Here is a 6048-nt window from a genome sequence, read left to right as displayed (position 1 = left end):
ATTGTTATTCCCCCAGAAATAAGAGGGTCAGACTAGATGATCTCTAAGGTCCTTTCCATCTCTAAACTTTATGACTAGCCCTTGAGACCAAGGAAGTCCCTCCCTTTGAAGTCTATCCCCTCCCCTCCCCGGTCTCTGAGTTTTGCCTCTCAGCCTAAAATGGAGACAAAATAACTAATGTCTCATGGGGAAACATTTCTGGGTGAATATTCCATTCAAAACATAACTTGACACCTCTTCCCCAACCCCCAATGGCCACACAAATGGAATTAGTAGCACTGGGAGCACTAGCCTTTTCACCACATAAGCAGTGTATGTTCTTCTCAAGGCTTCACAGGTTGTTTTGTTGTTGTTAATTTTTATCTATATCTTCTGTTTTTATTTTACGATATATCCTTTTCCCTCCCCCTCCCCCCAGAGTCATTCATCCCTTATAAAAAAGAATAAAAAAGAGGAAAAAAAAACCTCAGTTCACTAAAATTGAAAAAAATTGACAAAGTATGTAGCATTCCCCATCCTTGTTCATCCATCTCTGCAAAGCAAGGGTAGAGGTGTATTCCCTCCTCACCTATGCCTTTCACATATCTTGGTTTCCTTCAAGACTCAGCTCATGTAACACCTTCTATAAGAAACCTTTCCTGAATCACCGGTTTCTAGTGCCCCCCACAATTGCCTTCTATTCACTTTGTATGTTTTCTACATATACTTATTTATGTACAATTTGTCTCCCATTAGAATATAAAATATAAGCTCTTTGAGGGCAGGCACTGGTTCCCTTTTCTATTTGTATCCCCAGTGAAGAGCATAGTGTCAGGTTCATAGAAGGCATGTTGATTGATTCCCAAATCTCAGTTTTGGGCCTGCCCCATAGTTTTTAGAATTCCTAGACAGCTCCTTGCAGAGCTGGAGCTGATTAATATATCATCGGCTGGACTTTGTAGTTAACTCACCCAGGGCGGGAGTTTGGGTATGTGCTATTCAACCTACTGATTTTATTTATCTATGATTTCGGAAATCAGTGACAACACTCCTGCCTTACATAGGAAGAAGGAAAAGATGGGACCTATGTGCATGTGCATGTATGTGCATGCATGCATGCGTGTGTGTGTGTGTGATGAATAGGAACAATGTCAACACGTGTAGTGAAGATAACTTTTCCTGGGATCTAGAAAGCATGATGAATTTTCTGCTGTAACTGAGCCCCACCTGGTGGTCGATTTCAGGAACTGATTTATTATGGAAGAAAGCTGAGGGGAAAAGGTAGAATTGTTTTCCTAGGTTAGGAGCTGGCCTGGCTAGAGAAAAGAGTGAGAGGTCAGGTCAGAACTCAGGGAATCATAGTGAAAGATAAGATGTAATGTAGAAAAGATATTTTCCCCCTCAGTTTAAACTATCTCAACTCAATTTATAGGAACATAGTTACATGAAGCTATAGTTCCAACTCCCCCGTTTTACAGATGAGAAAACTGAAGGTCAGGGAGGTCATTGGCTTCCCCATGGAAATAATAAGCAAGAGAGTTGGGATTTCAACCCAGGTCTCCTGAAGCCAAATCCAGTACTAGTGCCACTATACCCAGATTCTTGGAAAGAGTGCTGGACTTTTAGTGAAGAGGACCTGGGTTTGAATTCTAGTACATTTAATTCATTCATTCAACATGTATTTATTAAGAGCCTAGTGTATGCATTACAATGTGCCAGGTGGTAGAGATCCAAGTCAAAATTAAAAAGCTTGCCCCCAAGGAGCTTACATTTTATAAATTCTGCCACTAATAGATTATATTTATCACAGTGCCTGGGACATATTGGTCCTTAATAGATGTTTGTTGACTTGATTTTACTTGAACTACCTGTGTGATTTGGGGTGAGTCAATTCACCTATTTGGGGGCCAGTTTCTTCATCAATATAAAATTAGGAGTTGATGACCTCTAAGTTCTCTTCTGGCTTAAAATCAATGAGCCTGTGAATCTGATTTGATTCACTTCACCAAATATTTCTTAAGTGTCCTGGACTTATGAGGCTCGGGTACTCCTTGCTGGAGATAACACAGATTGATAAGACAAAGACCCTCAGGTATTTGTACAATATTAGGGGTGGTATAAATATAAACAGGTATAAATATAAACAAAAAGACATAATATGAAGTAGAATGTAATGGAGATAAATGTGAGATGCAGACAAAGTCTCCCAAGAAATTTGAGGAGGCTGAGATCACTTAAAGGTTTTAGATTCAAAAGGATCAGGGGGACGTGTAATTGGAGCATTGCAGACCCCCATCTTCCTTCCGTTCTTGGTCTCTGAAGTCCTATTTGCCAGTGAGTGGAATTGGATTTTGGAAAATTAGCTCTGGTATGGTGCCAATTTATTTTCCTTTTGTTCTTCCCAGGGCTTGGGGCTTGAGGGGTGGCAAATGTAGAAGCTTGTTTGTCTTGAACTTATACATATGGATGTTTCTTTTCTTGTGTTTAAAGCATCTTTACCCATAGAAAGTTCCTCCTCATATCTAAGCTACTTCTTGTTGCATTTTGAGACCATTTCCTCTTACTCTGTAATCCATGGAAGAGAAGAATAGGTTAGCATCTTCCTCATAATTACTTTGGGGGTGGGGATAGGAGTGGGGAGCTTAATAGGTGTCAAATGAGTTCATGAGGGTTAAAGGGCTTTGGAAAGTTAAGGGTAGTATACAAAGTAAAATTCCAATCCTAACAATAAGCAACAATACCATCCCCCTTCACTTTCTCACATTGAAGCTTAATGACTTCAAACTGCATTAAAGGTTTTAGATTCAAAAGGATCAGGGGGACGTGTAATTGGAGCATTGCAGACCCCCATCTTCCTTCCGTTCTTGGTCTCTTTATTATGGCTGACTACTCTCAGAACTTTCCCCTGTTCTCCTATAGGATTGGGAGGCAATTGGAGTGGTAGGTAAGACCATTATGTCTTTGGCCACTTGTCCTGAACAATACATTTACTGCTTTGTAAGAGGAATAAAGGGCAGAGGTAAACTCTAGATCAGAGAGACATAAAGACAGCTCCAACAAGGCTTTCTGTGACATCACAGTCCTCTGGAACTAAGACTTCCTGGTCTCCTTACCCCTACTTCAGCAGACTCACCTTGGTGGGTTGTACAAGAAGGATGGTTATGGAGCACAAGTCCAACAAGAAGAACCTGGTGTTCTTAGTGGGCTACAAGGTGAGGATGTCAGCTATGTGTTACCATTGGTAAAACAAAATGAAATGACATGTACTGGAAAGACTGGTTTTTGGAATCAGAGTTTAAACTGGATTTAAACCTCAGTTCTGCCCCTTACAATCTCTGTGATCTTGGGGAAGTTTTTAACTTCCCTGGGCCCCAGCTTTCTCCTCTGGAAAATGAGAGACTTTGATCTATAATATCTTGCAATTCTTTTGTCTCTTTTGTAATCTCAACGCCCTTCATATACTTATCCACGTACATGTTGCTTCCATTGGTAGAATATAGGCTCCTTTTGGGCATAAGATTATTTGCATTTTCATCTTTCTCTTCGCAGTACCTAGTAGTTTCTAGCCTGGCACATAGTAGTGCTTAATAATTGCTTGTTGAATTGCAAAATGGACAGTGTTTTCTAGCTCTAAATCTACCCTATGTTTTATATAAGGTCTCTTGTAATTCTAAATCCTATGAACATAAAATGACATAGTTATTTATCTGGAGTATGCTATATGCAGGAGGTGGGAAGCAATATTACTTTTCCTTGGCCAGAACTCTTACGTTTAGCCTTATGTGGGTGGAGCGACTGGGGAGGACAGGCAGGAGAAGGAGGAGGTGAAGAAGTGTTGGGTTTCATTTTGATGTCTGCATTTTAAAAATGCATGTGGAGAGGAAAAGTTAATGCAGTTTGAAGTCATTAAGCTTCAATGTGAGAAAGTGAAGGGGGATGGTATTGTTGCTTATTGTTAGGATTGGAATTTTACTTTGTATACTACCCTTAACTTTCCAAAGCCCTTTAACCCTCATGAACTCATTTGACACCTATTAAGCTCCCCACTCCTATCCCCACCCCCAAAGTAATTATGAGGAAGATGCTAACCTATTCTTCTCTTCCATGGATTACAGAGTAAGAGGAAATGGTCTCAAAATGCAACAAGAAGTAGCTTAGATATGAGGAGGAACTTTCTATGGGTAAAGATGCTTTAAACACAAGAAAAGAAACATCCATATGTATGTACAAAGAAGGCAGGGCAAAGACAGTTTGAACTTGACTAGGGAGTCCAAAAGTCTGAATTTGTGCTTCTATAGTGTTTGTTTTTCTTTGTAAAAGGCAAAGCCATTTCCTTGTAGGACTAGCTGTTTGCTAGATGACATTTTAAATGATATGTTGTTTATTTCTCTGAAGACAAACAAGGAACCTCTTATTCATACCAGTTGTAACGGATCGTTCAACACAGTAATGGATAGGGTATTGGACTTTAAAAACAAAACAAAATATTGTTTTTGGGTTCTGAGCATCAATAGCTAATCAGATGGCTGGTTTCTTTTAATGGACTGAAACTAATAATAATAATATCTGTCAAATAAGGAGATTGAGGTAGGATGAGATAGATATACGGCCCTTCCATTTCCAGCATTCTCTAGTTCAATGGTTCTATGGTGGTTTAAAATACTTTTATATCTACCTTCTCATAGTACTGGGGTGCCTTTGGTTCTGAAAGGAAAAGAAATGTGGCCCTAGAATTTTTGAGGAATAAAGGACCAAGCCTGGTTCCTACCTTTTGTATTATAGGAGTTATATAAGAGGATCATAGGTGAAAAGTTGTACAGGACAGTGGGAAGTGGGGCACACCCTAACGAAGTCAGAAGACATGGGTTTTTAGTAAAGATCGTGTTAATCTGCTGTGCGACGTTGAGAAATTAACTTTCTTTTTCCGTCACTCAATCTCCCCTTGTGTAAAATGAAGAGGCTTTTGTCTGGATAATCTCTAAGGCTCCTTCTAACTAACATGTTCTGTGCTCTACGATGGCTAATAATTGTTAGTTTTCCTTTAATAAAACCATAGTATGGCCTACATGTTTGAAAGTGATAGAGTTGATGTTTGTTCACTGGACTCTCCGACATAAGGTTTTTCTAGGTGTTGAAGGCCCAAGTCAATGAACTAATAGAGCTCAGACTCTCAGTGCTACAAATGTATCTGACACAAGGATTTTAGAAACAGATGCAGATAGACTCACCACTCTTTCAAGCAGACGCCTGGTTTACACCAGAAATTGTCAGGCACAGAGTAAGGTTGGGGGTGTTAGGGCAAGGTAGAGCATGATGTGAATGAAAGGAATTAGTCCTTTGAGGCCCTTTCTATAACTCTGATTTTATATTTTCCATACCCCAAATCTTTTTGAAATCCGCATCGGAAAACTTGCATATCAGGATGGATTATTTTGACTTAAAGGAAAAATGAGTTTCTGTTGTCTGAGGACCAGGCTTATTTTTAGAGGGTCTCATAACCAGATTGTCCGTGGGGGATGATGAGGGTTCCTTTTTTTTTTTTTTTTGGTTACAACAATTTACAAAGACCACCATTTCCAAGGCAATGAGAGATCGAGGTCTTAATGAAGGGAAAGAGGTTTCATTGCTTTGAAATTATAGATTAGCCCTTTCTCTGTTCTTCATGTGCCTTTTAATAAACCTATACTAGTGCTTTGGTAGCCTTGGTTTCTTACAAGGGACTGGGCCTTGAGAGTCACGAGCCAGATCCTAATATTCCCAGGGAGAATTCTGGGTAGGGGCAAAACGAGCCATTGACTTATGATGAAAAAGCCTGCATGTTTGAAGCCAATCTAGGTGAGTGTGGAGCTTCTATCATTAGTTGTGGGTAACATTTTGGGAAAACCAAGCAATGAATTCTCCCAGATTGGCCCTTCTCTGAGAAACAACATAAAGCATTATAATATGCAAATATCATAATCTACTTTTGGTTTGCTGATTGTTGCTGCTGTTGTTAAATTAGATATCAGATCTGCCTAAAAATTAGCGGCTAGGGGCATGATTGGCTAGTGGGCAGTGTCAACTTTTTTT

The sequence above is a fragment of the Vombatus ursinus genome, unplaced genomic scaffold, assembly GCF_900497805.2.
Source record: "Vombatus ursinus unplaced genomic scaffold, bare-nosed wombat genome assembly UNPS02014786.1, whole genome shotgun sequence".
Lineage (NCBI taxonomy): Eukaryota > Metazoa > Chordata > Mammalia > Diprotodontia > Vombatidae > Vombatus > Vombatus ursinus.
The sequence above is the reverse complement of the archived record's forward strand: the minus strand, read 5'-3'. Positions refer to the sequence as shown.